Raw genomic sequence first — 22,486 nt, forward strand, 5'->3', positions numbered from 1 at the left:
ACAGAATGGTTTGGGTTGGAAGAGACCTTTAAGATCATCTCATTCCAGCCCCCTGCCATGGTCAGGGGCACCTTCAATTCCACCAAATCAGGTTGCTCATGGCTCCATCCAGTCAGGCCTGGAACACTTCCAGGGATGGGCAGCTACAGCTTCTCTGGGCTACCCGTGTGAGTCCCAGTGACCTCAGTAATTGCTGCTGTCCCTTAACCAACCCATCCTACTGTCACCCAGCCTCGAAAAGTTTCCTCCCTCATTACCTTCCACTTGCCAGAGAAGGGCTGATTCATCCACTCTCTGCCTCAGGCATCCCACTCAGCCACTGATGATTGAGTTACTTAACAATTAAGCAGAGCCTTAAATCTTTGCAGCACTTAACATGTATTGACTAATTAATCCAAGCCTTATCTGAGGTAGGTTAGTTCAGTCTTGTGTGTAGCTTCCAAACATGCCCACTGCCGCCTCATTGGTCAAAGGCAGAAGCAGCTCTGCAGAGATGACGGGAGGTCCATCATCCCCACTGCCCACCCTTCAAAGAAGGACCCGTGTAGCACTGCCCTTCTGTGCTGTGACTTCAGAGATCACTGGGCCCAGGGGACCATGTCCCCATGTCCCCAGGACTCCTGCCAAGCTTGCCCTCAAATGGCCTTTTCTCCTGCATCTTCTCTAGCTCTCCATGATTTCTTCATTCCCTGCTCTCCCATCCAGTGAGCCCTGGGCACATCCACCAGCTGAAGCCAACTTGCTTGGACAAGCACCAAGTTGCCCAAGGCTCTGCCAGTCCTGGAGTGCAGGTGGGATAAACCTTCCCTTGGGGTCTGGCTGGCAGCCACCCATGAGTTGTGCTGATGCAGGAGAACAAACCTGGCCTTGGGAGATGACAGGTGAGCGCAGCACACTGCCCTGCTGCATCCTGCTGAGGTGACACCGGGGGAGCCAGGCTTCCCCCTCAGCCTGTTCACAGGGACTGTCTCAGCCACATCAAACCCCACATTCCAGTCTGGCTGTCAGCAGGGAATGAGGCCAGGTGTGGGAGGCAGGGAACCCATTCCCTGCACGGATGAGCTGCACAGGAACTTTGTGCAAATGAGTGGGATGGGAGGTGCAGGGACACACCCAGGGTTATGCAGAGAGTCCGTGGCAGAGGTCAGTACCTCAGTGGCTCCTAGCCCTGGGCTTTGGGAGAGAGAAAGGGAGGGGGTTGGCAGTAGATAAAGCCAGGGAGTTGGGGACACAAGCTGGGTTCCCAGCCACACAAGCCTTGGGGCCTGATCCTGAGTAAATAATCTCATTTTCCTCCAGTGCAGTCACTCTAGTTCCAAGACTAAAGGAAAATGCCATGTTCCTTGTGCCCCACAGATTCCCAGCCATTAGCTAAGACCAAGGCAGACACAAAACTCTTGCCATGCCATGAGCTTCTTGCACTGGAGCATAGGATCCCCCCAGCACAAAATAGAGACCCAGAGATACAAGATTCTCTTTGACATAACACTGACACCAAAATGTTTCAGTCCACCTGAGTCCTCTGAGCACCTCTTGTCCTTTTTCTGCCTCCCTGTCACCCCAGAGCTTCAGCTCAGTGATATCCCCAGCCTGACAGGCAGGTGAGCCTTGAGAGATGCTTGATGTGAAGGACATGGCAGAAGAAAGGGACTTTGTCAACCTGGGGAGTCATGGAGCAGCCAAGTGGAAGAGATTTTAATCCAAACAACTCCACTCAGGAAAGCCAGGACCAGTGGAGTCTGGATTTGCACAGCCCATGTGGAGCCTGTAACAAGGTGCTGGTTTGAGTCAGAAGGCATCAGCCTGCAGGTTATAAAGGCATCTCTGCTGATTGTAAGGGTGCCCTTCACATGCCCTCCACCTCATGTGGCTAAGGATGGGTTCCTGCCTACCCCATGGATATCACCACCATTTGCTTGCTTTTTACCACATCTAACAACACCAAATGCAGAGGAGAAACTCCTCTCCCGATGAAATTCTCCCCAGAAAATCCTGAATAGTAAAGCAGAGCAACTTGTGGACCAACACTTCTCCTCTGGGTCTTAAATCATCACATATATTTATTTTTTTTTCCTTGACTGAATATGTGCTGATCTCATTCATCCTGGGAAAAGCACGGGGTGTTCTCATCCCGGCTATACCTGGCAAGCTGCACACACTGTGACAGAGGGAGCGAACTTCTGATCCGGCTCTGCAGTGGCTGCTACCCAGGTTCTCGTGGCTCTTTCCTGGAGCGAGAGGCCGGCTTCTTCACCTGGCATTCCTGGGAGAGATGAAGGGTAAGTCAGCAAATCAGCTTCATGCACTGCAGACATCCTCTGCTTTCAGCCATAGCAGAATTAGCTAAGGTCGGGATTTGCTGGTAGCTGGGCAGAAAAACATCAACAGGGCTTTCCCCCCCCCTCCACCTCCTTTGGAGGGAAAAGGCAAGAAAATGTTTTTAACGTGCTGCGTGCAGGCGGGTTGCGGGAGCCGTGCTCCCCGGCATAGCTCAGCAAGCACTGCCGGGGAAATCAACAGGGAACGTTCCTGATGCTATTTTAGACACCGGCAGAAAACGCCAGATAGCAACACCGAGTTCGACGGGGCTGCACGAACCCGGAGCGGCGGCGGCGGCACGGAACGCAGAGACCCGCTCCCGCCGATGTGTGGGTTGTCAGTCGATTTGTTATGAGCTTGCTAACCACGACGTTGCTTTGACATGTCAGCTGGCGAGCCGGCGTCTGGATGCCTCGGTGTCATGCAGGCAGCTCCGTCTGAGCCCTGCGGAGAGCAGCTTAGATCCGCTGGCCGGGGTTAAAAAATGAGCCGCAGTTAAGCTGCTGAAAGGGATCCGCGCTGCCGCCAACGTGAGTGCTCCGCGCCTGCCCGCGCAGGTGGAAGTTGCATGCCGGTCTCCAAGGGGGGATGCAGCTCTGGCTGGGTGACTGCCGGCTCCATCGGGAGCGTCCTGGCTTGCTTGCCTGGGAGAGGATGGAAAGAGGGCATCTTTAGGGATTGCTGCAGCCAGCGGTGCCGCTGAAGGCAGAGTGTGAGATTAAAGGCGGTAGCTGAGCATAAAGATACCGCAACCTGATTTAGGAATAATGAATATAGCAGGGCTGGCTGCTGCAGGGAATGTCCCCTTTGTAACTCGGGCTGTATGGAGCAAAAAAAGAGCAATTATGTGGATTCTGCTGCAGCTCATTGTGGTCGGGTTAATTTGGGAAAAGGATGCTTGCTGGCAGCTAAAGGAGGCAGCCTGGCAGAGGGGTTAAAATGCACAATTACCAGACCAGGCTGATGTTTTGAAATGGTACAATAATCCCAAGGCAGGGGAACATTGTTTGGTATGATTTATCTTCTGAGATAGTCAGGAGCAGGAAAACCTTAGCTTACAGGGCTACTCTTAATAAATTAAAAAAAATATATATATATTTTCAAAGACAGACCTGGCTTTGCAAAGCCCTGACACCACAATGACAGGCGCTGCTGATACCAGCTGTCCTGCCTGTCATCTGAATGCCAGGCCTTCCCAGAAACGCTGCCTGTGAAAGATCCACCACAGGGAAGTTTTTACCACCCCAGTTTTGTGTGTGGGTGTGAAAGTGCATCTGTGTTTGGGGAGAAGAGACATGAACTGCTCATTGTACCCCAAACCTGGCTGTGCAGCCAAGGAATTACTGTAGCTGTGATGATGAGTGTTAGGCAGGGCTGTGCTTTTAAAAGGACAGCCTGGCTGGGTTTAACATGGTGATCCCTCCCAGAGCTTTCAGTGCTCATGGGCTTGGGCATCTCATGGATAAAACTGGTGGCTGTTCCTCAAAAGCTGGTGTCAAATGCCTAGTGCTCCCATAGGATCTCCTGCATGGACACAGCAAGGACACAAGGTCTGAGTTGATTCGCAGCTCCAGCTGGAGTGGCATAGCGAAAATGCCATGGAGGGCAACTTGGCAGGGTTGATTTATACAGGATGGGGATTGGAAAGGCAGGCAAATAGCAGTGAATCTTCCTGGAGAGAAGGTGACCAGGGATCAAAAGGGAGAGATGGCATTGGTGTGTGCTGGACAGGTCTGGGATGTGAAGGGGACAAGGGCTTGTGACGGCAGAGAGTGCTCCTTGCACTAACCCATCACTGTCTGTACTTGTCAGCAATGCACAAAGCCACAATTGAGAGATATTGTGTGTTTGCAAGAAAAGGGGAATATGCTCCTTCCTCATTTCTCTATTAAATTTTGCATTGCAAACATTTCCAGAGGGAAAAGAGCAGTTGCTGTGAAGGCTTATTTTTTTAAAAAACAGTAGCACAAGGAACCTAAAGCACAACCTTCCTCTGATACAACCTTACTCTGGTCTCATTCCCAGTGGCTGCTTCAGGACTGACCAGAACAAAACCATTCTTGTAAGAGCACATCCTCTGCAGAAGCAGCAGGCTACCTTGGAGGGCTACTTCATTTTCATTCATTAAATTTACTGTTTGTATTATTTTGTTTAATGTTGTTGAGGAAAAAGGGCCCTCTCTACTGAGCATTCCTATTAAAACATGCCTGTTAGACCTCACCTCATGAAATCACAGGGGTTGGCTGGTGCTAGTGGCAGTCCTGCTGATGGTTCTAGTCCTGAAGGGTACAGGAACCAAGCACAGACCAATGTTGCTGTTGTCAAAGTCAGGGGGTCTGCTGGTATGAGAGGAAGAACGATGAGGGAGGGAGGTTTTACAGCTCTCTAGCCGGCAGGAGACCTTCCACATGGTTTTTTCCTTCCCCCTTCATCTAAGGTGAAAAAGGAGATGGAGTGAAGGCTTCCCCCTTAGTGCCTTGTTGACAGCTTGTTAGGCAGAGGCTGGAAGAACCAGTTAACACTTAGGCATTCCTGTAATTTAGTTCTTCCAGCTACTAACGCTGGTTCATGATCTGTGTTTTCAGAAACCTCTCCAAGCAGGGTCACTGTTTTGCTTGGCAGGGGTCAGAATCCTGGCTATCACTTGCTATTGACATGGGCATAGCATTTTATCCTTCACACCATCCTACCATGAAAAGATGAAGCCCCACCAGCAAACAGATCCAGACTGCCCTGTTCTCCTCTGGGGTGACATCCACAGGGTGCCTTTCTCTGCCATGGAGCCCTGTGTCAGTGCAAGCTGCTCTGAGAACATGGACCCAGACCCAAAACTGGGTGAGGGCAAGGGCCTCCAACACCCCAGAACAAGGGGAATTGTATCACACGCACAGCAAACACTTTGTCAGTGGCTGCACCATATACTGAAGCAACCACACAGCCCGCAGCCCTGATACAAAACCACTGACCTGAACAGCAGCCAGATCATTTTTCTTATGAGAATGCACCATTCTTGAGCAATTTTTCCAGCACATCCCACGCAAACAGGTTTTCTGTGAACACTGCACGGCAGCATTTACCATCTCATGCCAGCTCTTGTTTTTTCCTAATGGCAGGGGTTGGGAGGGCTCTCACGTAGCACTGGTGTGTCTGTGCTGGTGGGCACGGAGTCTGAGGGGTATCTTCATGGAAAATCAAGCACTAAACCATTTCATGTCACCAGTTCTCCTGAAGACAGAATTACAGGATGGTTTCGGTTGGAAAGGATCTTAAAGATCATCTATTTCCAAACTTAAGTTAGACAAGGTCACACCTTTCTGCAGAAATCTGACATCCTGGACCTTGCATATACATACTAGTCTAATAACACATCCTTCATCTTCTTATCACTGCGACAGCTTTTCCAGGAAGGGCACATTGACTCTTCTCAGATGGCATGCAGGGGGTTGTAGAAGCAGTGTTATTCTTCAACACTGACACTAACTCCTGTTGTTTGGGATGTTATGCTAAATTAGCTGAATTCTTGGTGGTAAAAAGAAATGTGGAGGGAAATAGATAGTGTCTGTAGAGTCTCATTTATGGCCCACTGTATTTTGAGCCCACTCTGACCCGAAGTTTAAGCTACTGTGGAAGCAAGGAGATTTTAAGGCATTTTTTTGGCCCAATTTATCAACTTCCATTGCACAACAGCACCTCAGGGCAGCCAGGGTGTAATCACCAGATACATTAACTGGGCTTCTTAGTGGTGAGTGATGGCCATGTGCTATTTGCTCATAACTAAGAGAAAGAAATGGCCAAAATCCCTCTCTTCCCACATGGCAGAGATGAAAGGATGTTTCTACTTGTCTGGCCCTGGTACCCCATACACTGATCTGATGGGAAGACCAGGGCAAAAAGGTATTTATTCAAGATTATCTAATTAACATTTCCCATGTTGTCTCATTTGGTAAGAGACTGATACTCTATTTCTCCCTTCATCACCCTGAAAAGTCCATTAATTTTAACCTGCCAAAAAAGGTTAGGGGGATATAAAATTTGACCCTCAAGCCAACAAAAAAAAAGAGCAGAAATTTAGTATTTTCCTTTATTTCTACTGCAATGCACAAAATAATGTTCAGAAGCAGCAAATGCCTAGGGAAAAGCATTTCATCATATAATTTTACAAGGCAGAGAAGAAACAAACCCAATAGCCATGGATTCAGTGGATAGAGTGGATTGAGCCCTGTGCAGTACTGGAGTCAATCTGATCAACCTCTCCCATGCCTCCTGCACTTGTCCTGTCAGACCTATCTGAGGGTATTTGAGGTAATTCTTACCTAATTGTCAGGCACAGAAGCAACTTCTGTCTGGGATCATGACTGTGCTGTGAGCTGGGAACTTCTGGGTTTGATTCCTGTGTTCACAAACTTCAGGCGAGTACCTGTTGGGAGAGGGAGAGAATGAGCTGGGTGGTAAGCCAGGTTCTTCTTGCCATGGCCAGAGGATTCAGTGTGCTTTGGAAGAGCGGCAAGAGACCTTAGGAAAACAATTCTCATATACACAAGTCTACAGAGAAAGCAATGATCAGCACACAAAGAAAAACACAGCTTAACTTTAGCAACCTACAAAATTCACGGCAGTGGTGCTGCACAGGGGGGGCTTGGCATGATATGTGAAAAAGTTAAGTGGCCCCAAAAGTGAAAAGACATGGACAGCTGCCAGTATATTATGCAGTTCTCATCTGAGCATCCGAATTCCCCCTCATGAGCTGCGTTAGGCTGCAGAGCAGTCTGTAATCAGGAAGTTTGGCAGTGATGACAGAGATGTTCCTGGCATCCATTTCGACCAGTCTATTGTGCAGCCAGGTCTGCAGAGCCTCTCTGGGTACCAGAGAGAACAGAGGCCTCTCCTGCAACTGGGCAAGAGCTGTGGCTCTCTACACGTTGGACAGGATCCACTTCAGCCTCCAGCACAAAGCCCTGGGAGCAACGGAGCCGGGGCCACGTTGCCTCTTTGTACCGAGTCTGGGCAGACACATCCAGGTCACTCACTCCAGACAGCATTCATGACCTGTGTCTTTGCTGTTTTTCAGTCACCCAGAGGGGAGCTCAGAGCCTTGGCAGCAGCCCTGTCACAGTCCCCAGAGTCCCTGGGCTGTTCTGCCTGCTGAAGCACGGCTGGAGCGTGTGGCAGCTCAGGAACTTGGGAATAGGCCACCACGTCCAGCTTGGATGTGATGTGCCTCACCCCATGGTGCCTTTTGGGTTCATTTAGGCACTCAGCTCATTCTTCAATGGCTGAAGGGAGATCCAAGAACAGGATTTAGCTGTGGCTCACCCTCCCTTTCTCCTCCTCAATCCTCTAGAAAAAATAAATGCTAAAGAGAATGAAGGTCATCCACGGCCAAGGCAAGTCCACACTAATCCCTCTCTGGAGTCTTGGCCGAGTCCAGCTTTTAAGTCCTGGGAAGTATTAGGAAATGGATAATAGAACAGGAAATGCCAGATTTTGGTAGCTGTGAAAAGGAAAGACACACATTACCCATGCCGTAGAGATAAAGGGGAGGGTTTCCCTCTCCTCCCAGGCCATGGATGCTACAACTGAATGGACACGGTGTCCAAACTGGGTGAAAAAAGACTGTGCCACTCTCCTTGTGGGGCTTACAGGGAGAGGCCACACTGGGAAAAAGCCAATGGCTTGAGGATGACTTTCATACTTGGTCCTACTCCTCCTGTGCTTCTCCCATGAAATTTTCAGCAGGCACCCTTGCATGCATTTGAGAGGGAAAGAAAACCTGTCGGACAGCCCATTGCTCTAGTAGATCTTCCCTTTCATTTCTGAGCCCAGCTCAAAAGGAATTTGCCATCCTGGAGAAAGAACTGAAAGTGCATGATCAGCTGAAAAAGCAAGCTCAAGCAGCTGCAAGCAAACCTGACACCTTCTGCAACATCCAAGAGACCAGAAACTTCATTCACTTTGTTTCTACACAACTGATCAATTGAAACCAATCGATGAAACACTGGGGGTTGGCACGTTCCTGCCTCCAACCCATGGGCTCTGTCTGATCCCAACAGCAGCCCAGAGCTGGTTCCCATGCTAATGCACATTCAAGCACAGATCCTCCAGAGACATCTGATCCTCCAGGATATCTCATGGGTGTTTAATTATTATCTAAAGCCCAGCCTGGATAAAACAGAGTTTTTGATATCCCTTTTCTCCCACACCTTTTACCTAAATCTTCTCAAAACACAGTGGGCAACATGCTGGTTTATCTGCCATGCAGGCAACTGCTCCTGATGCCACTTCATACCTCTCCTTCAAAGCCCATGAATTTAGGCTGCAGTTAAACCTTGCAGAATTCTTCAAGCCCAGCTTCTCCAGCTCTGCAGGTAAATCTCTTGCATAGCTCTTCCTTCATCTGTTACTGAAGCACTTCTCGTGGCCCCTGGTCACACTTCACTCTTACCCACTCATGACACCACCACAGAGATTTTTCTCCTAACCTTTCTCTTTTGGCCTGTTTCTCAGGCTGTATCCCTTCACTGGTTCATCCCTTCCCATAACACCAAACTCAGGTCTTTACTCTAACACCCTGTGACTTCTCTGTCCATAGCCCTTCCCACCAACAACCAGCCCACAATGGTGGCCAACCTCCTTTCTATCGTGTCTTTGGAAATGCTCCTCAAAAAACCTCCAAAAATCAGTCTCTGATAGAAACCTATCTTTGCTCCCAAAATCTGCATACTGGTCATGTTGCCACACAACACACTGGCAAATATCACTTTCCTTCTCAATGTTCCCATTTGTCTGAGCCACCCATTTTCCTATGTCTTAATCTTGGAATAGCAAGCATGAGGATTTGTTGCGTAGCACAGCTCAGCCCAGCTGCAGCTTCTTGTCCTATGGCAACAGGAACCAGGAATAATAACAGCAAGGTGGTGACTCATTAAAACCAATAACCTCAATAATTAGACTTACTTAACTTTTCCAATTGTATAAACAGCTGAGAAAAAAAATAGAATCTTATGCTTTTCCAATATTTTTCCTTCTTCCAGTTTCGCACACAGAAATTGTCAGTATTGGGCACTTGTCACAGTCAAATCTCCTCTCTCTCCACACAACAGTAAATTCATGGAGTGAACTGAAATGTTTGCTTTGTCCACATTCTGTGACTGCTGAAGACTCTCCAGCATCTCTTTGCTCTGAGCAAGGAGGAGACCAGCTGCAGCCCTGCCTTGGTGCCAACATTGTTCCAGCTGCTGTTGCTATAGGAAAAAGGCAGAACTGTCCAAGTTTCAAGTTCCTGAAAAAATCTGTTTAAGTCAGCAGGGATAGAATCTGGATGCAAATTTCTCTCCAGATCTGATGATCAGTGGGTGCCAGCTACCACTTCATTCAGCTGCTGCTGGTTGAAGCTGTATCCTGGTACAGCCTCTTTGCTCCCCCTGTGACCTGCCCCTCTTAACAGTTCCCTGCCCATTGCCTCTTGTCAGAGGGAGAGAAAGAGGCTTGGACCAAGGAAAAAGCTGCCCACGGGATTAACAGAGGGTGTCTGTGGGACAAGAAGCCATCACAAGTAGGACAGAGAGCACTGGAGGGAAAGGTAGCCTGGGGGCAAGACACTGGGACAAGCTAGCTGGTGAGATAAGGAGCAATCAGGCTGGCAGGGGGTGGGAGAAAGGAGGCAATGAACCAGGGAGGAAGAGCTGAGAGGAGTGAGATGAAAAGGCAATGAAGAGACCAAACTGCCAAGAGAGGTGGGTGTCATCCCTGAGCAGAGCCTCACACTCCACTCCTCTTTCTCAGTCCTTGTCCCTGCATTTTGGGCACACCAGCACCTTGTGTTTAATTTTGTCCTTTAATTTCAAAGGATCTCGGTCCCCCTAGCTGGTGTGGCTGCAGAACCAGCACTGCCCTAGAAATGGCTGCTCTGACCCCAGCAGGACAACTGCCCTGCTGCCAACATTGAGGGAACCTCAGTATGGATCAGACTTCAAGAACCTGACTGCCAAACCTGCCCTACAGACCTCACCCCCCTTCCAAAAGAAGCACACCAGTGAGTACAATAATATGGAGTTAAAAATGGAAAGTGCTTTTGTCGAGAGATCAGCTGCTTTGTGAGGCAGCTGTATGTTCTGGAGCTCCTTTTGATGTAAATGTGTGAAATTACACATTTATTGCAGGATTCAAATGTAGCCATGGCAACATGATTATCAAACAGTTTCATATGGAAGTGTAAATCCATACAGGTTTCTGGCTGGTGAGATTAAACTGCCCAGAGACAGAGCTCAATGTATTCCAAGCCCAGACACTCCATGCCCAAAAGGATTCATCTCTGGCTTCTGTGCCTGGGAAAGATTCCATTTCTTTGCAAGCAAATTGGCTCCACTCAAGTAGGCCTACCACCAAACAGATGGAGAAGAGCCCTACACAGGCCAGCACCCTCAGCAGAGAGTACACACTGCTGCACGGGGTGACCCTGTCCTGAAGGCTGCTTTGGACAAACTCCTCTGCTCAGCCTTGCAGGGGCAGGGACAGTTCAGGCAGGAGCTGTGTCTGCAGAGCAGGTTTCAGTTACACCTCGAGCATCATCAGGCTATATTCATAGAGTCCCTGGGCATGAAAACAGGCTGGGCAGCCAAAGTCACCCCCTCACCCACAGTGTCCTCATGTGACAGCAATCTGGTGACATGGTGACATCTGAAGAGGGGACAGCAAAGCTGGCATGTACACTGGCTGCAAGTAGGAAAGGGCTATGCCCTTACAGCCTTAAAACCGTGACCTTGACGGCCATTCCTTGGAAACAGGGCCCATCCATTAATTTTCCACAGCTGTCAGTTCCAGGCTGAGCCACAGTGTCACAGCCAAGGAGAATCAGGCACAGTCTCCTCCCCTGGATATGCAGCAGGCTCTGACACCTCATGTAACAGTGTCTGCACATAGACTGGGCTCAGCTCAGGGTCCTTGTGTGTCTGGAGTGATAAGTGATGAGTATCATCAGGTGGAAAGAAAAAGAAAAAGAAAAAGAAAAAGAAAAAGAAAAAGAAAAAGAAAAAGAAAAAGAAAAAGAAAAAGAAAAAGAAAAAGAAAAAGAAAAAGAAAAAGAAAAAGAAAAAGAAAAAGAAAAAGAAAAAGAAAAAGAAAAAGGGAACATGCACCCCAGCACGGAAACGGGCTGGTGGGAAGGAAATGGAGGTCTTAAACAGGCACTAAAAGATTGGCAGAATTTGGCTGTAAATGAAAACAGAGTAGTGGAAGGGCAGAACTTTGTCCTTGTTTTGCTTTTTTTTTTCCAGAGCCTTGATGAGGCTCTTTCACTGAGAAACACTAAAGTAGGGCACAGTCCTGCAGCAGGCACCCGGGGTATCCACAGTCCTGAGGTTTGGGGATCTGCAGCAGGAGTGCTGGCATCCATCTGGAACCAGTGGAAAAGCAGGTTATCTCCACAACAACGTGGTGAGCAGCTTCATGGGACACCTAAAGCATCTGATGGCAATGCCCCTGAGCCATCACATAGGAATTCACAGGATGGCTTCTCAGTAGGATGTTCCTATAATTAATTAACCTCTGGTCCTGGTCTTCAGCAGGAACATCTCTTGTTTTCATCTCCAGCAAACAGCTCTAATAGATTTGGCAGCCTGCTTTCAACTGGCACCTTCTTCTACTGCAGGTATTTCTGGACAAAATCTCTTCTCACCTTCCCTACTGCAGTGTAAACATCCTGGAGCTCCACAGTCCTTTTCCAAACCTGTGAAGTCCCAGATGGTCCATCAACCATCCTCCTCAGTTTCTTTCCCTCCATCCTGAGACTTTCTAGCAGAACCTCTTTACCTTTTCTCGGGGACTTTTTTAATAGTGCTGTTTCACAGAGGATTTTTGGGTTGGGAAAAAATATAGGCTCTTGGCACTAAACATAGACCCTCTCAGTAAACATGAGCCCCTTGATTTTAAAAGTGACAAACCTTGCTTCTTAATTTAAAAAAGATTAATTTTTCCAAGCCTATTTAGAAAATAAAGAAAAACTATTGCTGTGCTAATTGCTATTACCAAATGATTTTCACATCATCTCCCACCTGTGGCCACACAAATACAAGTCATAAAAATGGTCTTGGCATTCCAGGCTGCTGCAGATCAAGTATCAGATTTCTGGTTAACCATGAATTACCACTAAAAAATAAAGCACCCCAGCCCTGTCATTAATGCTGACAGAGTACCATGATTTGGGAGCGCTGCTGTGCTGTGCTGCCACGGCATCTACTCCCCAAATTTGGCCTCTGCTCCTTGAGAGAATGAACCAAACCTCCCTAAGAGGGAAGGCAAAGTTGTTACCCACATTTCATTCCCCTCACTGCAGTCCTTTCATCTCTATGCTATATTAGCATTCTGCAGAGTACTAATGGGTGTGAAGTGGCTTAAAGCCATTTTCTTTATTGCTGGATTAGTGCTGGAAGGGTATGAAACTGCCGGTGCTCGGCTCAAGCACGTTGAGAGCTTTCTGCTCCAAACAGACACAAGAGCTCAGAGCCCCGGCCTGCCTCACACAGCCCAGCTCGCTGCTTTTATGAATGGAGTTAAAAACAGCACACGCCGTGAAGCTGTTGCTTAGAAGCTTTTTTTTTTTCCCCTGATGTCCTGACTACTCTGGCCAATACAAGCCCCAGTGCTCCAGAGCAGTGCACAGCCATGAAAACAAGGAAGTGGGCAGAAAAAGCAAAGCACAGGTTCCCTATCTGTTCCCTGCCTGCCTTTAGTTGAGCAATTATACAACTCCAGATCTGTGATTATTCCTGGCAAGGTTTGTTCATCTCATGGGAGACTTTTGGAACAACACAGTGCTGTTGTAGGGAGTGTCAACCACCAGGTGAACGTGTCTTCCAGATCAGATTTTTTTTTTTTTTAAATATGTAAGTAATTGTTTCTTTACAGATTGGTCTTTGCCTTTTAATGACTCACATTTCTACCTTGTCAGCTTTCAGCACGGGCCCTGCCCTCCCTCCCAGTGCTACAATCCTCCCAGATCTCACCCACAGTGCCAGGTCATACCAGGTGAAACTCTGAAGGATGAGAATCCATTTTGTCAGCACCCTGTCCAGATGTTCTGCTTACAGGGGCTGCTTTTTAGGGGGCTGCAGAAACTATAGGCACAGCAGTCAGAAGGAATAAAACCGAGGTACAAACCTGCCTCTAAAACACTGAAATAGGGGTTTGTCTGTGGTTTATCTTTGGACAAACCCAGATGCATTTTCACGGCAATGGTGACAGATTCTCATCCCCAGCACTGCTGCTGTGCCAGGAGTCTCATTCCCACTCTGGCCTCTTGAGGTGCAAACATGCTCTTGAAAATAAAGAGGGACAATACTTAAACACCCCTAACATTAATTCATTAGCTTCAAGCTCAGTGCAATATAACTGCATCTTTTTAAGAGGGTCAGGTTTTTTTCTGAAGTTTTTCCCCCTTCACTGCTCTCTGAAAATGTATTCAACATGAGGCAGGGAGCAATTATGGAAAATTTCAGGCTGGATGGTTAAAGCATGGCCAGCATGTAAAGTAACTGGAAACTCAGAAAGAAAATGTCTGGCAGCAGGGGATAAAAGGTGGTGTGTAAGTGGAGGATTTTTTTCTTATTCCAAACTGTCGTCTCTGATATGTTAATTGTGTTTGGCCTGATCCCTTGACAGTCCATTAATTTTTTGTCCAATTGCAGGCTGCTGAGGGCAGATAAATTTCAGGCTATTATGGGAACACCCTAGAAGTTTGTATAGAAAGGAAACTCTCTGTTTCCTGTATCATCCTTCTGGGGATCTTGAAAGAGTTCACAAAAGCCACTTAAGCAAACTTTCTTTGCTGGATAACGGAAGGAAAGGAAGCTGTGAACAAGCAAACAACACTCAATTCCATGAGACAAGAGATACTCATAGGTCATTTGAGAGAAAGTAAAGTCTGTGAATGAAATACACACACACGCAGAAGATACTTTGTACTCTGAAAATAACGGGTATTTCTGCACCTCTGCACTCTTTCTGATTAAAAAAAAAGTAAATCCTGCAAACCACCAGTGCGACAGGCGGTGGAACATCCATCCCTGCAAGGCACAAAATGTGTGGAGGGTTTTTGTGGTTCAAATAATGCATCTCAGGATGAATTGGAGATGGTCATGGATCAGCTGAACAGCTTTTCCTTTCTTTCTTTCTTTCTTTCTTTCTTTCTTTCTTTCTTTCTTTCTTTCTTTCTTTCTTTCTTTCTTTCTTTCTTTCTTTCTTTCTTTCTTTCTTTCTTTCTTTCTTTCTTTCTTTCTTTTCTTTCTTTCTTTTCTTTCTTTCTTTTCCTTCCTTCCTTCCTTCCTTCCTTCCTTCCTTCCTTCCTTCCTTCCTTCCTTCCTTCCTTCCTTCCTTCCTTCCTTCCTTCCTTCCTTCCTTCCTCTCTTTCTTATTAACAGTGCAGCTGCCAGAACTCTACTACAACCAGTTCTGTGCTTTTTGTCACCCGCAAACAAAAAGCAAAGGTGTGAAGAGCTCTAAGTTTCCACAGGGCTTGCTTCAAGTGCAAAATTCAGACAAAGCTCAGGGAGCTGGGGCAAAACTCAGCATTCAAGCATTCAAAACTCAGCCTTCAAGCCCTGGAAATATTGGGGGGGTTCCAGTTTATAGGCTTGTCCCTGCCTCTGAATTTTACACCAGTAATCTAAGGAGGCGAGGTTGGTCAAACAGTGCATCCCTTGTCCTACGAAGTTCTAAATATCTTGGCTTCAGCTGCATTTCAGAGAGACATCAAAACCACAGAAAGGATGAAATGGTGCAAGTTTGTTAAAATTAGCTCTTAGAGGAGGAAATTTGTAGCTCATCTAAAATATGGGGTTTGTGGTATTTGATGTGAGTAAATCCATGTGGTAGAGAGCCCTTGTACCTATTCAAACCACGGGAAAACAGGTTCAAGTTTGCAGTCAACAACAAGGCCCGGTCCTTTAAGAAATGGTTTGGGAGAATACTTGGTTAGTGGGAAACTACCTGGGCACTGACTGAAAATATTTTAAAGGCATTTAGGAAATCAATCCATCAACTGTGAAAATATTTTTTTCTTGCAGATTCTACAACCACGTGCCTATGCTCTTACCAATATGCCTATGCTCTTACCAAAACCACTAATGGTGGGGTGGGGCGGGGGGGTGGGGAAAGGAGAAAGAGCAAGGAAAAGATATAAAATATTTGCCAGCTGAAAAAAAGAAAAAGGTTTTGTTCAAATTTGGGGCAATCCACTCAGGCCAGTTCTTGTTTAATTGGGACTGGGGAAGGCCTTTCCTGGCAGAAATATAGCTGACTACTTGACAGAAAAAATCTAAACTCCTCAAAAACATTTCTCCTAGTCTCTTCTCAAAGTTATCCACAGGAACAATGCTTCCCTGGGGAGCTTGTTAATCCTCCCAAATAACCCCATTGCTAGGAACTTTCTCTCAGTTTTACAAACTTCTTTATCTTCAGCTGTAACCTCTTGAGTCTGCTCTCCAGGTTGCAAATGATCTCCATTCAAATCATCTGTTGTCCTTCTGTGCTCTGGCCCAGGTGAGGGCCAACACATCCCTGTGGAGAGCATCCATCTGCACAGTGTAAATGCATCACCAGTCCAAAGAAATGGGCTGGAACCCGTTCAAGGAGAAAGGTTCTTTATTCCTATTCTGACAGTAATACAAAACTTTTGGTCCTACCAAAGCAGCCTTGAGTCTTTGAGGTGCTTAAATCTGGAGCTTAGTTGCCAGGCTCCCGATATAAATAAGGAAAGAAGCTGCTGAACCAATAGGATTGTCTAAGGAAGAAGAGCAGCAGGAAAGCACAACTCCATCCTAATCTTCTTGGCCTCTGCTGTTGGCAGTGTTCATGCACACAGGACACCTTCAGGTCCCTCTTCAGCAGGTTGTGTTCTAGCCCTTGGAAGGTCTGGGAAGTGTTTGAGGGAAAATTATGAAATTGTTTGAGGAGAAACTGGAAAATGAAGCTGTTTTTATAGGAGTTAGAAGTGAGAGCTGGAGGCTGATTTGTTCTGTGAAAGCGCCTGACCATGACCTGCCAGCCTTGGCAGACTCACACAAGGTGTAGGACCGTGGCACAAGTCAATGTGTGCAGTTTCTTCAACAGAAAATTATACTTCTTTTTTTTTAGGGTTTTCTACCAAATCAATTAGATGATCTGATTCGTTGCAAGACTAAACTCTTACAATTCCTTAGGCAGAGTTCTGGTGTTCCACAGTGTATTGCCATGTATTTATCCCCACAAAAATGTCTGCAAATTGCATTACCTATCCCACATTCCAAAAGGCTTCTATCCAGTGCAGTCATTTAAGGAGAGCACTGTATTTGTGGGGTTCTTCGAAAGGGCCCCTACAGAGTTCAAGCAGTGCCTGGACAATGTCATATGGTTTAGTTTTAGGTTCTGCAAGGAGCAGGGAGCTGGAGTAAATGACCCTTATGGGTCTTTTCCAAATTGAGATATTCTATGATTCCATAGAGCACGAGGAGATGAAAGGGAAAGGAAAAGTTACTCCTTTTGGGAGTAAGTGGTTTTAAAATCATTTAGGTTGAAAAGCGAAACTAGAGCCATAGAACAGTGGTGTGAACTATCCACATTGTACTTCAGGTAGAGGGACTTTCACAAGTCCAACACTCCATGAAAATCAATGACTGGGGTGACATTCAGGTCTAGGAAAAGGGGAAATTGCTAAACACAAGTAACTCAAAACAAGTGTTTTGAGTTAATTCCAAAAACTGCAAATGTTTCAGTTTACACTCAGCTTTTAGGAACAGTGGGTTGGGGGTGGGGGGGAATGATTAAAAGAATCCTAAAAAAATCTCAGTATTTTGTAGGGGATTTCCATTCCAATCAACTTTGGCATTTCATTTTTTACTCAAAGTTTAAAATTAGTTTCATAACAAACACTTTAGGGTCTGCAGCTGTTTGGTTCTCTGGTCATGTTTAGAAATTCAAGCAATTAGAATAAAAAGTATTCACCAATTTGGTTTCTCAGTCACAAGTAAAACAGCCTGCTTGGGGTTATTCTTGAAACTTGGGTTGCTTAAGTAATTTAAATAGATTTCTATTTCAGAAACAACACAAGAGCCAACAATTTCACAACTAAAAGCTCGAGGGCTACAAAACTTGGCTTCACCTAAGACTCTTAACATTGTTTTTCATTATCTTAATCACTAGGTTCTTTACATACTAATTTTCCATCCCATTGCCAACCAGTGCCAATCCAACTCACTTTTCCATCACCCAGGTGAGTGTTACTCATGTTTTCATGGAAATGTGAAAACACTCTGAATACAGTCAGCACAACAGTGTCCATTTCTGTGACTGCTAACACTGAGTCATATCTGCAGAAGTCACTAAAACAGGTGTAGCTTCTGAGTTCTTTCCTAGGACTTTCCAAAAATATGGAGAATGCTGATGGTTGTCCAGATGCAGTTTTGATGACACAGGGCTAAACAATTTGTTTATGCTGGGACCCAAAATATTGCAAACACCAATTAGGTATGTGACTGATTAAGCAAGGGGAGAGATGAGATAAATCAAAGCACGTGGTTGTAACAGGCCTTAGCAGAGCAGAGAGTAAAGCAAATCCTCCAAGAAGGCTACAGAGGATTCAGGTCCCACCTGGTGATCAAAACAGTGTGCCCAGTAACACCTGCACAGTTTGCATCCAGCTGGAGCCACAAGGCTGCAAAACAAGCAGGCAGTGTGAACAGGGATAAATGCTCAGTTAACTAGAGGTCATCACTTAGTGTTTAGAGCTACAAACTAAGCATTTGTGTGGTGATCAGGTAAGAAATGGTATTTTCTTCTCTCTGGATTAGCTCAACTGCCTATCATCTATTAATTAATCCATAAAATTTTGTGTTATTATGAGAAAGCATTAAGTAACCAAGAACTACAGAATGGTTTGTGTTGGAAGGGACCTTGAAGCCCATCTCATTCCAATCCCCCTGCCACAGGCAGGGACATCTTCCACTATCCCAGGTTGCTCCAATCCCCATCCAACCTGGTCTTGAACATTTCCAGGGATGGGGCATCCACAGCTTCTCTGGATAATTCATGCCAGTGCTTCACTACCCTCTCAGAAAAGAATTTCTTCTTAATACCTAATCTTAACTCTCCCCTCTTTTAGTTTAAAACTGTTCTCTCTTGTTTTATCGCTTTCTGTCTGTATAAAAAGTCCCTCTCCATCTTTTTTTATAAGCTTCCATCAAGTACTGAAAGGCCACAAGATCTCTGAGGTGAAATTTCAGAAAATTTGGCTTTATGGGAGGCAGCAGGAGTCTGTGCAAGCAGAAGAGTAACCGGTCTTTTTATAGACATTCACCAGTGTAAACTGAAAATATTACCAGTCAACTTTCACCAGGGTAAAGCTAACGTGAATTAAGTCACTTGAAAATCATCTCAGACTTAAGCAGTCTCCTGTACTTCAGGCTTTGGTTCAGGATTTTGGTTCTCTGCACACACAATATGATGAAAATACATCCATTTTTCAATAAAAATAGAGCAACCAAAATACAAATATCCCTGTGCAGCAATGGAAACCTCATAAACATCACAGTCATATTTCATAAGAGGCAGCTCAGAAGGAAAACTGACTAATCTCAGCTCATTGCCCAAGTGCAGAGAAACAGAAAAGTTTCAGAAAAGTAAACAGAAGTAAAAAAAAAAATTAAAAATAGAGGTTCTGATCTCTCCAAGACAAGGGAAGCAGTGACTGAACTGAACAAGCCCTGCAGTTCTTAAGTGCTGTCTAGCAGTATCTTAACTGCTCTTGGCACTTGAGGACTGAAAGCCACAGTTCTAGAAGGACTGTCACATCACCCCTTGACACCTATAAACTATTCTGAAGCTTAATTCCTCACAGTTTGATTGTGAAGATAATTATAGACCACATAAACTCAAGAGGCAGGATAATTTCTGCAGCCATTAATACCAGGTTTCAGCTGTGTAAGCCAGGAAAATAATGACAGGGAACTCTCATTCTTCAAGGCATGAACTCATGATGAGACCTCACAAGTGGCAGAAACACCAAACCCAATCTTAGAGCCTGTAGGAGCACCTTGTAACAGAACTGCTATCATGAGTTGTTTATTTCCCATATGAGGGTGATGTGAGAGAAGTTATAGCTACTGCTTTTAGAGTCATACAATCATTTCAGTTGGAAAAGACCTTTAGGAACATAAAATCCAACCATTAACCCAGCACTGCCAAGTGCACCACTGAACTATCTCCCCAAGAGTGATGAAGATCACCTCCATCATCTCTCTTGTAGACAGTGATGAGGTCACCTCTCAGCCTCCTTCCTCCAGGCTGAACACCCCCTGTACTCTCAGCCACTCATCCAGAAAGGTCATCCAGACCCTTCCCTAGCTCCACTGTCCTTTGGACACACTCCAGGATCTCAATGTCCTTGTTGTTAGGGGTCCAAAAGTGAACAAAGGATTTGAAGTGTGACCTCACCAAAGCCCAGCACAGGGGGATTCCAGGCTTCAGTGCAGGAGGAGGGCAAAGGGAACCTACACCTCCACCACCCTGTTTGCTCAGGACTGTTGACATTGCTCTGGGGTGGCATGAACCAACTGGCTCGGGATGGGTGGACTTTGGGCTGGTGACAGGGCAAAGGGCTGAGTCACACTCTACACCTTGAGTTCTGTTGGAAGCCCTTTGGCTCTAAGAATTAGAAGTCAATTTTGGCTAACATGGGCAACCTGGATGGATCTGAAAATCTGCCTGTCTGGGTGCCAGTCACAAATTCACACAATCTCCTGCTCTTCCTCATAAAACCTTCTTGAGACTTGTCTGTGTCCAGATAAAATATCTTTGGTTGACTAGCCACAAGTTCACATCTGAAAAAAACAGAAGCATCCCAATGCTTTTAGGGAAAAAAACAAACAACTAGGCATCAAGGGACATGGCCCATTTTGTACAGCCATTAAAGTTCCATTGTCATGACAGCATGTGTTGAGGGAGAGTGGGAAGAAGGATAAACAGCAGTTTCAAGTCCAGAGTCTGGGTCTCCCATCAGATATATCACCCCGGGGCTGAGTTACAGGCCAAATGTGTAAAAGTTGAGACTCATTTTTCATGTCCTGTTTATAAATGTCCTGGCTGGGAGACCTCACCTGGGTTTCTGGGTGTTCAGATTTGCTTCAAGCATAGCCTCAGGCTCCCCAAACCCACGGCCACTCCCAATCAGGAGACACCTCAGAGAGCTGGCTGTGTCAAATATCATTAAGTCTGAAAGCAAGTCAAAACAATCCCAAGGGCTTCTGTCCATCCAGGGGGAGAATTACATTTATTTTTTTTAAATCGCAGCTTTGAAAGGATTTAGGAGCAGCAGCGTTCTCAGGAGGTTTGTATAATCTAGGAATCCCCTTGTTTCATATAAAGCAATTCACACTAGATCTGAACACTGGCAAACAGTCAGCTAAATCCATTATCGCCTGATAATGCTCAAACATTTCATTAATTCCTAACCAGCTGTCCTCTGCTCCCTTACCCCTTTCATCATGCAAACGTTTCTTTAACTGTCTAAGGGAGGGGAGAAGGGAGGATCAGCCGCAGCCTCGTAAAATTCCTTCACCCGCTTGGCCTGCGGCAAGTTATTTCTTTTGACACGCGTGTAAAATAATATTGGGGGTGGTGTTTGTTTGGCTTGGCTGGATGGTGAGTTTTCATAACAATTTGGTAAGCCAAGTACCTGTGAAATGGAGTACAGAGAACTCATGGCAGCTTGTTGATGAGCCTGCCGTCTGGTTGATTAACATCTCATTAAATAGGGAAGACCCCTTGCTTCAGCATCTATGCCAAGACACAAGGCAAGGTGTTTGGAGCAGGATGCTGCTCTCCGGTGGTTTGAGGTCTGGTAGGTTATTTCTCTTTTAAAGTCCTGGGGTACTCCATGCCAAACAAACCAGGGGAAGTGAGGGTAAGCAAGGGATCAGTACCTTGGGGGGGTTCTCCTACTAGGTGACTCATGAAGTGGATACATTCACGCCAAGAGCCAGAGAGAGATCTTAAGGTGACTTCTGGATGCTTTCTTTAAAAAAAGCTCTCCCTGAAGTGCCTCAAATCCCTACACGTTGCCTAGGGACAAAGAACAGGATTCGTCACCCTGCTGAGGAGGGACCTGAGGGGAGTGCTCAGGGGTTGTCTCCAATCCTGCTCTCAGCCTCGGTCCAGGGGCTTTTCTCCCCTCGCCCAGGCAAACGTAGCACACGTCTGGACAGCACATCAGGCTCCTGACTGACACTCGTTCCTCCCCTGCCAAGACATGAGAGTGCGTTTATTTATTATGGGTTAAATATTTGGAGTTGAGTAAGAACCTCAAAGGGAAAAGGTGGGTCTGTTTCCTTGGATTTTTTCTACCCCCTCACTCAGTATGAAAAATCACATTTTTTAAACTAAAATGTTTGGTTTATGGAAAAATCCCCTTTCTGACTTTAGGCTCAGCTAAAAGCTGAGAATTAACAACTCCTGAGTGAAAATAACATGAGGAAATACCATGGAGAAATATCTGGACACGTCTGGACATGTCTGGACATTGCCAGAACGGGTCTAAAATGTCAGGCTGAGGTAAGGATCACGCTTCACTGCAACAGCAGGCAACAAAAGGACTGAAAAATAAGTACTTTTAAATTTTTTTCAGTTATTTTAGAATGAGGTGTCAAAACATGAGGTAGCTGGGGCTGCCACAAACTCATGGGTAACAAGAAGCACATCTTAGAAGTTGTAATAATATCTTGAGATCTTTTCTTGGTGTTTTTAGGTGTGTTATGGTCTCAGTATTTCCACTAAAGTCATTAAATACTTTTTTCTTACCACAGAACATTAGACATTTCTATAAGTATAGGTATATTTTGTTTCTTCTGTGGAAGAACCTTTAATGTTTTATTCATGTGTATCAGTTTTGATACAATGGATGTTGTTTTGCTGTCAAGAGTAGGTGTTACACTGGGTTGTTATGGGTGTTTATCCTTTATCTTCACCATTTGGCTACTTAACATAATTATTTGGCCACTTTTTGTGTTTATAAACATCTGTAGTATGTCTTAAAAACCATCACTCTTTGAACGGACTTTGGACATCCTCACCAGAGGATGTTTAATTTAGTGAGTTGTGCATGACTGGTCATGCATGCTTTTCAGCCCTCAGTCTGAATTAGCCT

General features: G+C 45.8%; 1 protein-coding gene across 3 annotated transcripts in view; it reads left to right on the forward strand.

Moving 5' to 3' along the window:
- Positions 1 to 2,172: 2,172 nt before the first annotated feature.
- Positions 2,173 to 22,486, forward strand: part of SLC45A4 (solute carrier family 45 member 4) — an 85,004-nt gene continuing 64,690 nt past the window's right edge. The window contains exons 1-2 of one of the 3 annotated variants that reach the window (XM_084219246.1): positions 2,173 to 2,279; positions 2,709 to 2,849. The gene's annotated coding sequence lies outside the window, so the exon portion shown is untranslated. Of the gene's footprint in view, positions 2,280 to 2,665; positions 2,850 to 22,486 lie in introns of those variants that run through there. The other 2 variants (XM_084219248.1, XM_084219247.1) reach the window with 2 other exon arrangements.

The sequence above is a fragment of the Fringilla coelebs genome, assembly GCF_963513975.1.
Source record: "Fringilla coelebs genome assembly, chromosome: 1".
NCBI lineage: Eukaryota > Metazoa > Chordata > Aves > Passeriformes > Fringillidae > Fringilla > Fringilla coelebs.